Raw genomic sequence first — 20,647 nt, forward strand, 5'->3', positions numbered from 1 at the left:
CCTTGTAACGGACTTATACATTATATGCAGTGTTTATAATTAAATGTCCAACCATTATAATAATGAATGTTTTGATGCCTGTTTTGACGACTGAGGAACACTGTAACTGTGTTTGCCAGGAGTTTTGTGGAAACAGATCAGTGTCTTGCCAAGTGACTCGATTTGGATCTGATACAGTCCGATACTAATTTAATTTATAGTGTAATTAGACTAATAGTCCTGGCTGGAGTCGCTACGACGCTCTCCAATCTTTAATTTGACATCTGTTGGTCCACATACACACGGAACCACACACAAACCAACAGCCCTGCTCTGGGTTACAATGAACAACATTACATTTCCACAGTACAAATGCTACATACTGGGTGTATAGGTCGTTTGGGATTTACTGTACTTGTCCCTAATCCAGGCTGATTGGAGGTGGTAGAAAACAGACAATTATTTTCTTCTTTATTTTCTCTTTTAATACAGTAGGGGAGAGTGGGGTAAGTTGAGCCAAAGGGGTAAGTTAAGCCGCCCTTGTTTCTACGAAACCATACACAAAATGAATAGTTTGACCAAATATTGAGGAAGAGGTCATCATTTAATGGAGTCTGTGAAGAAAGAAACCGCATGGAAAATGTGGTAAACAAGTTAAGTAAAGAAAACTGATTTTCACAAAGTTCAATTTATTTATCGTGTTAGAGGTTTCATGATGCTTGTATCTCAACCAAAGTAGATACTTTGAAGATTGTTCTATACATCAGTTGGGATCTCTATAAGCTTCAATATGAGGTCCTAAAGCTAGTATGAAAGCACATCCTTGTGTGCCTTGGGGTAAATTGAACCAATGGCCATGGGGTAAGTTGAGCCAATGAACCAATGGCCATGGGGTAAGTTGAGCCAATGAACCAATGGCCATGGGGTAAGTTGAGCCAATGGCAAGTTGAGCAAAACAAAGTGTTTTCTTCCCAGGTGTAATGCAAGGTATTATTGCTGGGATATAAGGTAACAACATGGCCTATGTTAAAAGTGTTTTTTAAAAGTACAAAGTGTTTGTTAGGTGTTAAGCCTGTGTTAACATATGCTTAAAATGGATGTGTTGAATTGTGTTTGGGAAATAAAGATAGACATGATTTTAAAAAAGGTAGTGGTAATTATTCATTCAGTACAGACATTTGTAGGGGACTTAACTTACCCTGTCCTGCGGCTCAACTTACCCCATACTTACCCCATACCCAGTTAAGTTTAGCCAAAAGAACACTTTGTTTTGGACAAGCTACGTTTTTAAAACTGTAATGTTTACATGCGTTCATATATTTTCCATGGATACACAACGTCCTGAAATATATGTCAAATCAACTCAAAGTTTATTGGTCGCTAACACAGCTTTGCAGATGTTATCGCAGGTGCACTGAAATGCTTGTAGATAGGCATCACCAGCCTGAATTTAAACTAGATTACACATACCTACACACAATACCCCATAATGACAAAGTTATGTGTTTTTAGAAATGTTTGCTAATTTATTGAAAATGAAATACAGGAATCTAATTTACATAAGTATTCACACCCATTTGCTATGAACCTCCAAATTGAGCTCAGGTGCATCCAATTTCCTTTGATCATCTTTCAGATGTCACTAGAACTTGATTGGAGTCCACCTGTGGGCAATTTAACTGTTTGGACATGATTTAGAAAGAAACACACCTGTCTATATAAACTCCCACAACTGACAGTGCAGAAACTATACCATGCAGTCCAAGGAACTGTCCGTAGATCTGAGACATCTATCTGGGGAAGTGTATGAAGACCGTTTCCAAGAGCACAGTGGTCTCCATCAAAGAAACAGAACGACCCAGACTCTGCCTAGAGCTGGCCGTCTGACCAAATTGACCAACCGGTCAAGAAGGACATTGGTCAGGGAGGTCACCAAGAACCCTTTGACAGAACTCCACAGTTCTGCAAGGAAGAGTAAATCCCCAAATCCATATGTGCAAAGCTGATACAGACATACCCAAGATGACTCAAAGCTGACACAGACATACCCAAGATGACTCAAAGCTGATACAGACATACCCAAGATGACTCAAAGCTGACACAGACATACCCAAGATGACTCAAAGCTGATACAGACATACCCAAGATGACTCAAAGCTGATACAGACATACCCAAGATGACTCAAAGCTGATACAGACATACCCAAGATGACTCAAAGCTGACACAGACATACCCAAGATGACTCAAAGCTGATACAGACATACCCAAGATGACTCAAAGCTGACACAGACATACCCAAGATGACTCAAAGCTGATACAGACATACCCAAGATGACTCAAAGCTGACACAGACATACCCAAGATGACTCAAAGCTGATACAGACATACCCAAGATGACTCAAAGCTGACACAGACATACCCAAGATGACTCAAAGCTGACACAGACATACCCAAGATGACTCAAAGCTGATACAGACATACCCAAGATGACTCAAAGCTGACACAGACATACCCAAGATGACTCAAAGCTGATACAGACATACCCAAGATGACTCAAAGCTGACACAGACATACCCAAGATGACTCAAAGCTGATACAGACATACCCAAGATGACTCAAAGCTGATACAGACATACCCAAGATGACTCAAAGCTGATACAGACATACCCAAGATGACTCAAAGCTGATACAGACATACCCAAGATGATACCCAAAGCTGATACAGACATATCCAAGATGATACCCAAAGCTGTATTTGCCGCCAAAGGTGCTTCTACAAAGTATTGACTCGGGTGTGAATACTTATATAAATGAGATATTTCTGTTTTTCATTTTCAATAAATGTACAAACATTTAAAAAAACATGTTTTCATTTAGTTATTACGAGGTAGTGTGTATAGATGGGTGAGGGGAAAAAAAGCTATTTAATCCATTTTGAATAAAGGCTGTAAAAACAAAATGTGGAATAAATAAAGGGCTTTGAATACTTTCTGAACGCACTGTATATCGATGTAGATATCTTTGTTAGAAATAATACTACATTTCCAATGAGGGAGTGATGCTGAATGTCAAAAATGGCAGAACTTAGCCCACTCTCCCTTACCTGTAGGTTGATTTTGAGTATCTATTGAATCGGTTTTGTCGCTAGTTTCAAATATTCAACATTTTCTATCAATTGAGATGAATTGTAGCCTACGAAAAGGGAACATACATTACATTGTGGTCTGTAAAACATTTTAGATCAAAATATTTCTTCAGCAATGTTTACCAATCAAAGACTTTAGACATCTCCATTCAGACAACTCAATGTTCTGGCAAACGACTGGTTTATAATAACAGTTTTCCCTCATCGAAATCAATAACAGACCAGTTGAGTACCAAACTGTGAATACCAAACAAGCAAAAAATATATTTCCATTCAACTTTTCTAACTTCACCAACACTTCATTAAACATTTATACAAATATGCCTGAGTTGAAAGTGAAAACCATGATGCCTTGTTCTTTTGAGGTCGTGAAAAGAACCCTGACAACAACTGCACTCCAAATGTCTCGTCCCCAGCAGAGCGCTCGGCTATTCCTTTTTATTTGGTCCTTTTAGTTTTTTTTTACGTACTTCCCTCGAAACAGGGCAACCCATTTTTATGTCTGCTGTCACTACTTGAGGAGAATATATAGAGGTCAGTTTTGGTTATAGGAGACGTGGAAGAGGAGAGGGTGGAGGTGGAGTTGGGCACATCCCTGGTCTTCCTGGGGATGCAGGGCTGTCGATATGTTCGCCTGAGGGCAACGGCTCTGGAGGGGGAGGGGTCCTGTGGGGGGAGGAGACTGAGGGGGGAGAAGGGAGGAGGGTCAATGTTACCGGCTATCAGTCTTTCGAGAAGAATCATAGCCCAATTGGCCCAATTGATTCCAACACAGGGGTTGGTTGGTGAGGACGGGCTTGTGGTAATGGTTGGAGCAGAATAAGTGAAATGGTATCAAATACATCAAACACATGGTTTCCATGTGTTTGATGCCATTCCATTTGCTCTGCTCCAGCATTATTATGAGCCATCCTCCCCTTAGCAGCCTCCACTGGATTCCAAGTACGAGTGAGTTTGACACAAAAAAACAGCGATCCATCGCAATTGAGTTCTCACTCCACGAACAACACAACCTCTTATTGGCTGTTAGTTGAACCCATTTCCGGGACAGAATAAGATACGAACTGCAGCAATTAAGGCAGTTTTGGCAGCGGGCCCTGTGTGTTTAGCTGTGTGGTGGTTGTCGGTATAGCGCTACGGTAGCCTGGCACTGGGTCCAGTAGTTAGCATCATTAGAGGGCCGTTAATGGAGGGAGCGTCAGCCAGCTGCCAGCCACCTGTGAGGATCACAGCTGAAAGAGGAACATAGGAGATTAGCACTGGTTTTAGCCCCATCTCTCTCTCTCTTTCTCGTCCTCTCTCACCGTTTTGCCTGCCCCTCTGTATTCAGAGCCTCTCAGATCACCCATTCATGCAAGAACAAGTAACAAGAGGTAGTTAACGTTGTCGTCTCCATTTAACTATGTTTAAAAAAATACTGTTTCCTGGCAATATACCTACATGTGTTATGCTGTAAATTGTTCCAAGTTGGTTATCTCAATTTGTCCATGTGATAAGATATACAGTTGAATCAAGGGAACTGGCTTTTGGCCAGAGCAAATGTCTACAGAATATTAAGGGCGGTACTGGAGGTATTGCCTCAGTCTTCAGCTTAGCAGAATATTATTGTTTGGCTTGATGTTGCTTGTGGTTGCATCATCATCCATTGGTCGTCATCATTAAATTTGCCTGGGACTAACTGCTGATGACATTACATTTACATTACATTTAAGTCATTTAGCAGACGCTCTTATCCAGAGCGACTTACAAATTGGTGCTTTCACCTTATGACATCCAGTGGAACAGCCACTTTACAATAGTGCATCTAGGTCTTTAAAGGGGGGGGGGGGGGGGGGGGGTGAGAAGGATTACTTTATCCTATCCTAGGTAGCTGCTGGTTCAAAACGTTTTAAATACTACTAGAGAGTATGTGCCCGGATATTTCTCTTGGGCCTTTCTTAGTTTGTATCTCCGAATGTCCATTTGTCTGGAATCCAACAGCTCTTTCATACACAGTGTAGTCAGCCCCTCCTCTCTGCCTGACCTAAAAGGAGATGGAAAATTCAGCATCGTCACAAAGCACAACCTGAACTCACCACCTGTCATGTAACCTGTCACTATCTCCCTCTCCATCTGTCTCAGACAAACACACACAATGTTGTGCATGTAAACACATACAGTTGAAGTCAGAAGTTTACATACACTTAGGTTGGAGTCATTACAACTCGTTTTTAAACCACTCCACAAATGTCTGGTTAATAAACTATAGTTTTGGTAAGTTGATTAGGACATCTACTTTGTGCATGTTGCAAGTAATTTTTCCAACAATTGTTTACAGAGAGATTATTTCACTTATAATTCATTGTATCACAATTCCAGTGGGTGAGAAGGTTACATACACCTGTGTACCTGTGGATGTATTTCAAGGCCGAGATTCAAACTCAGTGCCTCTTTGCTTGACAACATGGGAAAATCAAAAGAAATTCGCCAAGACCTCAGAAAAACAATTGTACACCTCCACAAGTCTGGTTCATCCTTGGGAGCAAGTTCCAAACGCCTGAAGGTACCACGTTCATCTATACAAACAATAGTACGCTAGTATAAACCCCATGGAGCCACGCAGCCATCATACCGCTCAGGAAGGAGTCTCCTAGAGAGGAACGTACTTTGGTGTGAAAAGTGCAAATCAATCCCAGAACAGCAGCAAAGGACCTTGTGAAGATACTGGAGGAAACAGGTACAAAAGTATCTATATCCACAGTAAAACATGTCCTATATAGACATAACCTGAAATGCCGCTCAGCAAGGAAGAAGCCACTGCTCCAAAACTGCCATAAAACAATTGTGGGCAGAACTGAAAAAGCGTGTGTGAGTAAGGAGGCCTACAAATCTGATTCAGTTACACCAGCTCTGTCAGGAGGAATGGGCCAAAATTCACTCAACTTATTGTGGGAAGCTTGTGGAAGGCTACCTGAAACGTTTGACCCAAGTTAAACCATTTAAAGGCAATGCTACCGAAAACTAATTGAGTGTATGTAAACTTCTGACCCACTTTTCCCACTGGGAAAAATAAAAGCTGAAATAAATCATTCTCTCTACTAGTATTCATTTCATATTCTTAAAATGGTGGTGATCCTAACTGACCTAAGACAGGGAATTTTTACTAGGGTTAAATGTCAGGAATTGTGAAAAACTGAGTTTAAATGTATTTGGCTAAGGTGTAATGTAAACTTCTGACTTCAACTGTACCATACACACACACCGTCTCATCCAAGCTTGGCCTTGTTCGAATGACTCTCTGGTGATTGACGTTTTCTGTGTCCTCGTTAAATAACATCTCAATTTCACTTTTTAAAGGCCGAAACCCCATCATGAAAGACTGACCTGTCTTCAGCAGACTACCTATCATGAAAGACTAACCTGTCTTCAGCAGACTACTCATCATGAAAGACTAACCTGTCTTCACCTGACTACCCATCATGAAAGACTAACATGTCTTCACCTGACTACTCATCATGAAAGACTGACCTGTCTTCAGCAGACTACCCATCATGAAAGACTAACCTGTCTTCAGCTGACTACCCATCATGAAAGACTAACCTGTCTTCAGCTGACTACCCATCATGAAAGACTAACCTGTCTTCAGCTGACTACCCATCATGAAAGACTAACCTGTCTTCAGCTGACTACCCATCATGAAAGACTAACCTGTCTTCACCTGACTACTCATCATGAAAGACTAACCTGTCTTCACCTGACTACTCATCATGAAAGACTAACCTGTCTTCAGCAGACTACTCATCATGAAAGACTAACCTGTCTTCAGCAGACTACTCATCATGAAAGTCTTTCTAAGAATCTTTGTTGTGTGACATGCCAAGCCTTGTTCGGATGAGATATTGCTGATGTTTTATACTGCGCCAGAGAATTAAACAATCCTATTAGATGAATGGAGTGCCAGTCAAAGGCAGCACATTTTCTCAAAGTGCTGCCAAACATATAACTAGGTGGCTAACACTTCTAGAACCCTTTACTTTGAACAAGGCCCAAGACATTTTGTGCTGGCGCCAGCATTACATGGTAAAGCCTATTCGTTTAACACATATGAGGTCTGGATCATGTCCTCATGGCTGCAACACCTTATGGGCTACAAGCCTGACGTTGGAGGCTTTGGAGGTAACACCTGGCACGAGACAGGATATGTCAAGGCAACAGTGACTACAAGGTAATACCACTAAGATCACATGTGTATCAAGAACACAGGCTGAGGACGAGAGAGGCGGGGGCTTTGTTAAGAGTTCTATTGACTCTTGAGCTTCGGCTTTTCCTCTCTGTCAACATGAAAGGATTGTATCCAGATCATAGCCAATGATAATCCATTATACTGTGTATGCTGGGTCAGTGAACCAATCCAAGTCGCTTAAACCTATATGCTCTAATCCGTGATACATATTGTATGATCATGGTTTCTTCATGCTGGAGAGGGCAGAATCAGTGAAGCCAATTCCCCAGAGCTGCACCATAAGCTATTGCCTTTTTACCATTGATTTCTGAAAAAGCAGACAATGCACTCTTAATAATGGGTAAATGGAGTGGGTCGTTCTATTTCTTTTAATTTCTTTTATTTTATTTTAATCTAATATAAACGAGTAAATGATACATCATCCTAAAATGTTGACACAGATTTGGTGCAATGTTTAGTGTAGTTATCCTTCTGAAGTGTAGCAGGGCACCTTTCCATCAGTGCATCAGGTTTACATTTCCTCATGTATCCTGACGCTGCAAAGTTTCACCCGCATTTGGTAAAAGTTTCCATCTTTTTGCCACAGGACCAAAGTGATGCATTCTGGGAGTAACGTATCACCTTGTCAGCCAAGATATAATGATATCATATTGGTGTACTGGAACCAGGGCCATTTCTGACCCTATTTTATTTACCTTAAATGTGCCCTGACAGCTCATTCCTTCTCGTGCCAAACCAACTGTGCTCCTCAGCACCGAATATATTATATGTACCGCCCTCAAGAAGACAATAGTAGCGCTACACCCGCCTTTCTATTTAACGCGACAATAGACTGAGCGCTATGTAATTGATTCCTATTACAACATCGTAATTCCCCTCAAAACATGGCATGCAGCTCCAGCTCAGTGAGCAAATAGCCTGGGTATCAATGGAATACGGAAACTCACAGTGCCTTCGGAAAATATTCAGACCCCTTGACTTTTTCCACATTTTGTTAGGTTACTGCCTATTTCTAAAATTGATCAAATAGTTTTTTTCCCCTTAACAATATACACACAATACCCCATAATGACAAAGCAAAAACACTTTTTTAGAAATGTTTGCTAATTTATAAAAAATAAAATAAAATAAAAAAGTCAAATTTACATAAGCATAACACCCTTTACTCAGTACTTTGTTGAAGCACCTTTAGCAGCAATTAAAGTCTTGAATCTTCTTGGGTATGATGCTACAAGCTTGGCACATATGCATTTGGGGAGTTTCTCCCCTTCTTCTCTGCAGATCCTCTCAAGCTCTGTCAGGTTGGATGGGGAGCGTCGCTGCACAGCTATTTTCAGGTCTCTCCAGAGATGTTCGATCGGGTTCAAGTCCAGGCTCTGTCTGGGCCACTCAAGGACATTCAGAAACTTGTCCCAAAGTCCCTCCTACGTTGTCTTGGCTGTGTAGGGTCATTGTCCTTTTGGAAGGTGAACCTGCGCCCCAGTCTGAGGCCCTGAGCACTCTGGAGCAGGTTCTATACAAGGATCTCTCTATACTTTGCTCCGATAATTTTTGTCTCGACCCTGACTAGTTTCCCAGACCATGCTGTTGAAAAACACCCCCACAGCATGATGCTGCCACCACCAGGCTTCACCGTAGGTTTCCTCCAAACGTGATGCTTGTCATTCAGGCCAAAGAGTTGAATATTGGTTTTATCAGACCAGAGAATCTTGTTTCTCATGGTCTGAGAGTCCTTTAGGTGCCTTTTGGCAAAGTCCAAGCGGGCTGTCATGTGCCTTTTACTGAGGAGTGGCTTCCATCTGGCCACTCTACCATTAAGGCCTCATTGGTTGAGTGCTGCAGAGATGGTTGTCTTTCTGAAAGGCTTTCCCATCTCCACAGAGGAACTAAAGAGCTCTGTCAGAGTGACCATCGGGTTCTTGGTCACCTCCCTGACCAAAGCCCTTCTCCCCTGATTGCTCAGTTTGGCCTGGCAGCCAGCTCTAGGAAGAATATTGGTGGTTCCAAACTTCTTCCATTAAAGACTGATGGAGGCCACTGTGTTCTTGAGGACCTTCAATGCTGCAGACATTTTTTGTTACCCTTCCCCAGATCGGTGCCTCGACACAATCCTGTCTCTGAACTCTACAGACAATTCCTTCAACCTCATGGCTTGGTTTTTGCTCTGACATGCACTGTCAACAGTGGGATCTTGCGTAGACAGGTGTATGCCTTTCCAAATCATGTCCAAACAATTGAATTTACCACAAGTGGACTCCAATCAAGTTGTAGAAACATCTCAAGGATGATCAATAGAAACAGGATGCACCTGAGCTCAATTTCGAGTCTCATAGCAAAGAGTCTGAATACTTACATATGTAAATAAGGTATTACTGTTTTATATTTTTTTTACGTAACAGAATGTGGAAAAAGTAAATTGTCTAAATACTTTCCGAAGGCACTGTATATAAAAGCACAAAATCCCTGTTCAGGTGATAAACAGAGTTTCATTATGCTTCTCTGCAGCGTAGCTGGGTTTTCTGATCTGAGCATTGATGCGCTGACTTGTTCTCTGGACAAATCTCATTGCTGCTCAATCCATCACTTGCTGTCATTAAAAATGAGCAATTAAGGCTTCGTTTACCTAACATTTATTGCGGAATAGCTCAAGCTCATTGTACACTTTATCATACTGAGATGCCAAAAAGTATTCATATATTTTCTAAACCGATAGTGTAATCAATATGTCAGATAATGTAGGATACCAATAAAGTAACGTATTGAGAGTAAGAAGCTATAGAGGTACAGGATTGAATTAATCTGAGTCAATAATCTATCTGAGATTCTCACACAAAACCCAATCTGGCACACACACACACACACACACACACACACACACACACACACACACACACACACACACACACACAACACACACACACACCACCTATTCCCAAACCTCATTACAGGACACAGCCAACTTAAATCCGTCAAAAGTGCTGTTGATGTTAATCACCCAGCATCAGTGAACCAAACACCATCAGCGAAACAAACACCATCAGCGACCCAAACACCTTCAGTGAACCACAACACCTTCAGTGAACCACAACACCTTCAGTGAACCACAACACCATCAGTGAACCACAACACCTTCAGTGAACCACAACACCATCAGTGAACCACAACACCTTCAGTGAACCACAACACCTTCAGTGAACCACAACACCATCAGTGAACCACAACACCTTCAGTGAACCACAACACCTTCAGTGAACCACAACACCTTCAGTGAACCACAACACCGTCAGTGAACCACAACACCTTCAGTGAACCACAACACCGTCAGTGAACCACAACACCTTCAGTGAACCACAACACCTTCAGTGAACCACAACACCGTCAGTGAACCACAACACCTTCAGTGAACCACAACACCTTCAGTGAACCACAACACCTTCAGTGAACCACAACACCTTCAGTGAACCACAACACCATCAGTGAACCAAACACCATCAGTGAACCACAACACCGTCAGTGAACCTAACACCGTCAGTGAACCACACACATCAGCGAACCAAACACCATCAGTGAACCAAACACCATCAGTGAACCACAACACCGTCAGCGAAACAAACACCATCAGCGACCCAAACACCATCAGTGAACCACAACACCTTCAGTGAACCACAACACCTTCAGTGAACCACAACACCTTCAGTGAACCACAACACCGTCAGTGAACCACAACACCTTCAGTGAACCACAACACCTTCAGTGAACCACAACACCTTCAGTGAACCACAACACCGTCAGTGAACCACAACACCTTCAGTGAACCACAACACCCTCAGTGAACCACAACACCTTCAGTGAACCACAACACCGTCAGTGAACCACAACACCTTCAGTGAACCACAACACCATCAGTGAACCAAACACCATCAGTGAACCACAACACCGTCAGTGAACCTAACACGGTCAGTGAACCAAACACCGTCAGTGAACCACAACACCATCAGTGAACCAAACACCATCAGCGAACCAAACACAATGTGAAACACACAGCGTTACTGAAGCAAACACCATCCGTAAACCACAGACATCAGCAAACCAAACACCGTCAGTGACCCAAACACCGTTAGTGAACCAAACACCATCAGTGAACCACAACACCATCAGTGAACCACAACACCGTCCGTGAACCTAACACCGTCAGTGAACCTAACACCGTCAGTGAACCACAACACCGTCAGTGAACCTAACACCGTCAGTGAACCACAACACCATCAATGAACCACAACACCGTCAGTGAACCTAACACCTTCAGTGAACCACAACACCGTCAGTGAACCACAACACCTTCAGTGAACCACAACACCTTCAGTGAACCAAACACCATCAGTGAACCACAACACCTTCAGTGAACCACAACACCGTCAGTGAACCACAACACCTTCAGTGAACCACAACACCTTCAGTGAACCAAACACCATCAGTGAACCAAACACCATCAGTGAACCACAACACCATCAGTGAACCACAACACCTTCAGTGAACCACAACACCGTCAGTGAACCACAACACCTTCAGTGAACCACAACACCTTCAGTGAACCACAACACCTTCAGTGAACCACAACACCGTCAGTGAACCACAACACCTTCAGTGAACCACAACACCTTCAGTGAACCACAACACCTTCAGTGAACCACAACACCTTCAGTGAACCACAACACCATCAGTGAACCACAACACCTTCAGTGAACCACAACACCTTCAGTGAACCACAACACCTTCAGTGAACCACAACACCTTCAGTGAACCACAACACCTTCAGTGAACCACAACACCTTCAGTGAACCACAACACCTCAGTGAACCACAACACCCTGTCAGTGAACCACAACACCTTCAGTGAACCACAACACCCTCAGTGAACCACAACACCTTCAGTGAACCACAACACCGTCAGTGAACCACAACACCTTCAGTGAACCACAACACCTTCAGTGAACCACAACACCATCAGTGAACCAAACACCATCAGTGAACCACAACACCATCAGTGAACCAAACACCATCAGTGAACCACAACACCTTCAGTGAACCACAACACCTTCAGTGAACCACAACACCTTCAGTGAACCACACCACACCTTCAGTGAACCAAACACCACAGTGAACCACAACACCTTCAGTGAACCACAACACCGTCAGTGAACCACAACACCTTCAGTGAACCACAACACCTTCAGTGAACCACAACACCTTCAGTGAACCACAACACCGTCAGTGAACCACAACACCTTCAGTGAACCACAACACCTTCAGTGAACCACAACACCTTCAGTGAACCACAACACCTTCAGTGAACCACAACACCTTCAGTGAACCACAACACCATCAGTGAACCAAACACCTTCAGTGAACCACAACACCGTCAGTGAACCACAACACCTTCAGTGAACCACAACACCCTCAGTGAACCACAACACCTTCAGTGAACCACAACACCGTCAGTGAACCACAACACCTTCAGTGAACCACAACACCTTCAGTGAACCAAACACCATCAGTGAACCAAACACCATCAGTGAACCACAACACCTTCAGTGAACCACAACACCATCAGTGAACCAAACACCATCAGTGAACCACAACACCGTCAGTGAACCTAAACACCACCATCAGTTAACCACACACACCTTCAGCTGAACCAAAACACCATCAGTGAACCAAACACCATCAGTGAACCACAACACCGTCAGTGAACCACAACACATCAGTGAACCAAACACCATCAGTAAAACAAACACATTCAGTGAACCAAACACCGTCAGTGAACCACAACACCATCAGTGAACCAAACACCTTCAGTGAACCACAACACCTTCAGTGAACCACAACACCGTCAGTGAACCACAACACCTTCAGTGAACCAAACACCTTCAGTGAACCACAACACCTTCAGTGAACCACAACACCGTCAGTGAACCACAACACCTTCAGTGAACCACAACACCATCAGTGAACCAAACACCATCAGTGAACCACAACACCGTGAACCAGTGAACCTAACACTGTCAGTGAACCACACACATCAGTGAAACCAAACACCATCAGTGAACCACAACACCGTCAGTGAACCACACACATCAGCAAACCAAACACCATCAGTGAACAAACACATTCAGTGAACCAAACACCGTCAGTGAACCACAACACCATCAGTGAACCAAACACCATCAGTGAACCAAACACAATGTGAAACACACAGCGTTACTGAACCAAACACCATCAGTAAACCACACACACAGCAAACCAAAACACAACACCTTCAGTGAACCAAACACCGTTAGTGAACCAAACACCATCAGTGAACCACAACACCGTCAGTGAACCACAACACCGTCCGTGAACCTAACACCGTCCGTGAACCTAACACCGTCAGTGAACCTAACACCGTCAGTGAACCACAACACCTTTAGTGAACCACAACACCTTCAGTGAACCACAACACCTTCAGTGAACCACAACACCGTCAGTGAACCACAACACCATCAGTGAACCACAACACCTTCAGTGAACCACAACACCACCATCAGTGAACCACAACACCTTCAGTGAACCACAACACCTTCAGTGAACCACAACACCATCAGTGAACCAAACACCATCAGTGAACCACAACACCTTCAGTGAACCACAACACCATCAGTGAACCAAACACCATCAGTGAACCACAACACCGTCAGTGAACCACAACACCATCAGTGAACCAAACACCATCAGTGAACACACAACACACCATTCAAACACAGTGAACCAAACACCGTCAGTGAACCAAACACCATCAGTGAACCAAACACCTTCAGTGAACCACAACACCTTCAGTGAACCACAACACTTTCAGTGAACCACAACACCTTCAGTGAACCACAACACCTTCAGTGAACCACAACACCTTCAGTGAACCACAACACCTTCAGTGAACCACAACACCATCAGTGAACCACAACACCTTCAGTGAACCACAACACCTTCAGTGAACCACAACACCTTCAGTGAACCACAACACCTTCAGTGAACCACAACACCTTCAGTGAACCACAACACCATCAGTGAACCAAACACCATCAGTGAACCACAACACCATCAGTGAACCAAACACCATCAGTGAACCACAACACCTTCAGTGAACCACAACACCGTCAGTGAACCACAACACCTTCAGTGAACCACAACACCTTCAGTGAACCAAACACCTTCAGTGAACCACAACACCGTCAGTGAACCACAACACCTTCAGTGAACCACAACACCCTCAGTGAACCACAACACCTTCAGTGAACCAAACACCATCAGTGAACCACAACACCTTCAGTGAACCACAACACCTTCAGTGAACCACAACACCATCAGTGAACCACCAAACACCTTCAGTGAACCACACACATCAGCAAACCAAACACCATCAGTGAACCAAACACCATCAGTGAACCACAACACCTTCAGTGAACCACAACACCATCAGTGAACCAAACACCATCAGTGAACCACAACACCTTCAGTGAACCACAACACCATCAGTGAACCAAACACCATCAGTGAACCACAACACCGTCAGTGAACCACACACATCAGCAAACCAAACACCATCAGTGAACCAAACACATTCAGTGAACCACAACAACACCGTCAGTGAACCACAACACCATCAGTGAACCAAACACCATCAGCGAACCAAACACAATCAGTGAACCACACACGTTACTGAACCAAACACCATCAGTGAACCACAACACATCAGTGAACCAAACACCGTCAGTGAACCAAACACCGTGAACCACAACACCATCAGTGAACCAAACACCATCAGTGAACCACAACACCGTCAGTGAACCACAACACCAAAAACCAAACACCATCAGTAACAAACACGTCAGTGAACCAAACACCGTCAGTGAACCACAACACCGTCAGTGAACCACAACACCGTCAGTGAACCACAACACCATCAATGAACCACAACACCTTCAGTGAACCTAACACCGTCAGTGAACCAAACACCATCAGTGAACCAAACACCTTCAGTGAACCACAACACCTTCAGTGAACCACAACACCTTCAGTGAACCACAACACCTTCAGTGAACCACAACACCTCAGTGAACCAAACACCGTCAGTGAACCACAACACCTTCAGTGAACCAAACACCATCAGTGAACAAACACCATCAGTGAACCAAACACCATCAGTGAACCACAACACCTTCAGTGAACCACAACACCGTCAGTGAACCACAACACCTTCAGTGAACCACAACACCTTCAGTGAACCAAACACCTTCAGTGAACCACAACACCGTCAGTCAGAACCACAACACCTTCAGTGAACCAAACACCTTCAGTGAACCACAACATCAGTCAGTGAACCACAACACCTTCAGTGAACCAAACACCATCAGTGAACCACAACACCTTCAGTGAACCACAACACCATCAGTGAACCAAACACCATCAGTGAACCACAACACCGTCAGTGAACCACAACACCAAACACCTTCAGTGAACCACAACACCGTCAGTGAACCACAACACCTTCAGTGAACCACAACACCTTCAGTGAACCACAACACCTTCAGTGAACCACAACACCTTCAGTGAACCACAACACCTTCAGTGAACCACAACACCTTCAGTGAACCACAACACCATCAGTGAACCAAACACATTCAGTGAACCAAACACCGTTAGTGAACCAAACACCATCAGTGAACCACAACACCGTCAGTGAACCACAACACCATCAGTGAACCAAACACCATCAGTGAACCACAACACCATCAGTGAACCAAACACCTTCAGTGAACCACAACACCTTCAGTGAACCACAACACCATCAGTGAACCAAACACCATCAGTGAACCACAACACCTTCAGTGAACCACAACACCATCAGTGAACCAAACACCATCAGTGAACCACAACACCGTCAGTGAACCACACACATCAGCAAACCAAACACCATCAGTAAAACAAACACATTCAGTGAACCAAACACCGTCAGTGAACCACAACACCATCAGTGAACCAAACACCATCAGCGAACCAAACACAATGTGAAACACACAGCGTTACTGAAGCAAACACCATCCGTAAACCACAGACATCAGCAAACCAAACACCGTCAGTGAACCAAACACCGTTAGTGAACCAAACACCATCAGTGAACCACAACACCGTCAGTGAACCACAACACCGTCCGTGAACCTAACACCGTCAGTGAACCTAACACCGTCAGTGAACCACAACACCGTCAGTGAACCTAACACCGTCAGTGAACCACAACACCATCAATGAACCACAACACCGTCAGTGAACCTAACACCGTCAGTGAACCAAACACCATCAGTGAACCACAACACCTTCAGTGAACCACAACACCTTCAGTGAACCACAACACCGTCAGTGAACCACAACACCTTCAGTGAACCACAACACCGTCAGTGAACCACAACACCTTCAGTGAACCACAACACCTTCAGTGAACCAAACACCATCAGCGAAACAAACACCATCAGCGACCCAAACACCATCAGTGAACCACAACAGCTTCAGTGAACCACAACACCGTCAGTGAACCACAACACCTTCAGTGAACCACAACACCTTCAGTGAACCACAACACCGTCAGTGAACCACAACACCTTCAGTGAACTACAACACCTTCAGTGAACCACAACACCGTCAGTGAACCACAACACCTTCAGTGAACCACAACACCTTCAGTGAACCACAACACCTTCAGTGAACCACAACACCGTCAGTGAACCACAACACCTTCAGTGAACCACAACACCCTCAGTGAACCACAACACCTTCAGTGAACCACAACACCTTCAGTGAACCACAACACCTTCAGTGAACCACAACACCTTCAGTGAACCACAACACCATCAGTGAACCAAACACCATCAGTGAACCACAACACCTTCAGTGAACCACAACACCATCAGTGAACCAAAACCACAACACCATCAGTGAACCAAACACCATCAGTGAACCAAACACCGTCAGTGAACCACAACACATCAGTGAACCAAACACCATCAGTGAACCAAACACCATCAGTGAACCACAACACCATCAGTCAGTGAACCACAACACCTTCAGTGAACCAAACACCATCAGTGAACCAAACACCATCAGTGAACCACAACACCGTCAGTGAACCACAACACCATCAGTGAACCAAACACCTTCAGTGAACCACACCATCAGTGAACCAACACCTTCAGTGAACCACAACACCGTCAGTGAACCACAACACCTTCAGTGAACCACAACACCTTCAGTGAACCACAACACCATCAGTGAACCACAACACCTTCAGTGAACCACAACACCTTCATCAGTGAACCAAACACCATCAGTGAACCACAACACCGTCAGTGAACCAACACTGTCACCACACATCAGCAAACCAAACACCATCAGTGAACAAAACACCATCAGTGAACCACAACACCGTCAGTGAACCACACACATCAGCAAACCAAACACCATCAGTAAAACAAACACATTCAGTGAACCAAACACCGTCAGTGAACCACAACACCATCCAGTGAACCAAACACCATCAGTGAACCAAACACCTTCAGTGAACCACAACACCGTCAGCGTTACTGAACCAAACACCATCAGTGAAACAACACCATCAGTGAAACCAAACACCGTCAGTGAACCAAACACCGTTAGTGAACCACAACACCAACCCACCTCAGTGAACCACAACACCTTCAGTGAACCACAACACCTTCAGTGAACCACAACACCTTCAGTGAACCACAACACCGTCAGTGAACCACAACACCTTCAGTGAACCACAACACCATCAGTGAACCACAACACCTTCAGTGAACCACAACACCGTCAGTGAACCACAACACCTTCAGTGAACCACAACACCTTCAGTGAACCACAACAAACACATCAGTGAACCACAACACCATCAGTGAACCACAACACCTTCAGTGAACCACAACACCTTCAGTGAACCACAACACCTTCAGTGAACCACAACACCATCAGTGAACCAAACACCATCAGTGAACCACAACACCTTCAGTGAACCACAACACCATCAGTGAACCAAACACCTTCAGTGAACCACAACACCGTCAGTGAACCACAACACCTTCAGTGAACCAAACACCATCAGTGAACCACAACACCTTCAGTGAACCAAACACCGTCAGTGAACCACAACACCATCAGTGAACCAAACACCATCAGTGAACCAAACACCATCAGTGAAACACACCTTCAGTGAACACAACGTTGAACCAAACACCATCAGTGAACCAAACACCATCCGTGAAACCACAGACATCAGCAAACCAAACACCATCAGTGAACCAAACACCATCAGTGAACCAAACACTGTCAGTGAACCACAACATCCAACACCGTCAGTGAAACAAACACATTCAGTGAACCAAACACCGTCAGTGAACCACAACACCATCAGTGAACCAAACACCTTCAGTGAACCACAACACCTTCAGTGAACCACAACACCGTCAGTGAACCACAACACCTTCAGTGAACCACAACACCTTCAGTGAACCACAACACCGTCAGTGAACCACAACACCATCAGTGAACCACAACACCTTCAGTGAACCACAACACCTTCAGTGAACCACAACACCGTCAGTGAACCACAACACCTTCAGTGAACCACAACAACGTCAGTGAACCACAACACCTTCAGTGAACCACAACACCTTCAGTGAACTAAACACCATCAGCGAAACAAACACCATCAGCGACCCAAACACCATCAGTGAACCACAACAGCTTCAGTGAACCACAACACCGTCAGTGAACCACAACACCTTCAGTGAACCACAACACCTTCAGTGAACCACAACACCGTCAGTGAACCACAACACCTTCAGTGAACTACAACACCTTCAGTGAACCACAACACCGTCAGTGAACCACAACACCTTCAGTGAACCACAACACCTTCAGTGAACCACAACACCTTCAGTGAACCACAACACCGTCAGTGAACCACAACACCTTCAGTGAACCACAACACCCTCAGTGAACCACAACACCTTCAGTGAACCACAACACCGTCAGTGAACCACAACACCTTCAGTGAACCACAACACCTTCAGTGAACCACAACACCATCAGTGAACCAAACACCATCAGTGAACCACAACACCTTCAGTGAACCACAACACCATCAGTGAACCAAACACCATCAGTGAACCACAACACCGTCAGTGAACCTAACACCGTCAGTGAACCACACACATCAGCAAACCAAACACCATCAGTGAACCAAACACCATCAGTGAACCACAACACTGTCAGTGAACCACACACATCAGCGAACCAAACACCATCAGTAAAACAAACACATTCAGTGAACCAAACACCGTCAGTGAACCACAACACCATCAGTGAACCAAACACCTTCAGTGAACCACAACACCTTCAGTGAACCACAACACCGTCAGTGAACCACAACACCTTCAGTGAACCACAACACCTTCAGTGAACCACAACACCGTCAGTGAACCACAACACCTTCAGTGAACCACAACACCATCAGTGAACCAAACACCATCAGTGAACCACAACACCGTCAGTGAACCTAACACTGTCAGTGAACCACACACATCAGCAAACCAAACACCATCAGTGAACCACAACACCGTCAGTGAACCACACACATCAGCAAACCAAACACCATCAGTAAAACAAACACATTCAGTGAACCAAACACCATCAGCGAACCAAACACAATGTGAAACACACAGCGTTACTGAACCAAACACCATCCGTAAACCACACACATCAGCAAACCAAACACCGTCAGTGAACCAAACATCGTTAGTGAACCAAACACCATCAGTGAACCACAACACCGTCAGTGAACCACAACACCGTCCGTGAACCTAACACCGTCCGTGAACCTAACACCGTCAGTGAACCACAACACCGTCAGTGAACCTAACACCGTCAGTGAACCACAACACCATCAATGAACCACAACACCGTCAGTGAACCTAACACCGTCAGTGAACCAAACACCATCAGTGAACCACAACACCGTCAGTGAACCACAACACCTTCAGTGAACCACAACACCTTCAGTGAACCACAACACCGTCAGTGAACCACAACACTTTCAGTGAACCACAACACCATCAGTGAACCACAACACCGTCAGTGAACCTAACACTGTCAGTGAACCACACACATCAGCAAACCAAACACCATCAGTGAACCACAAC

Source organism: Oncorhynchus nerka, linkage group LG8 (genome assembly GCF_034236695.1).
Source record: "Oncorhynchus nerka isolate Pitt River linkage group LG8, Oner_Uvic_2.0, whole genome shotgun sequence".
NCBI classification, from domain to species: Eukaryota; Metazoa; Chordata; class Actinopteri; order Salmoniformes; family Salmonidae; genus Oncorhynchus; species Oncorhynchus nerka.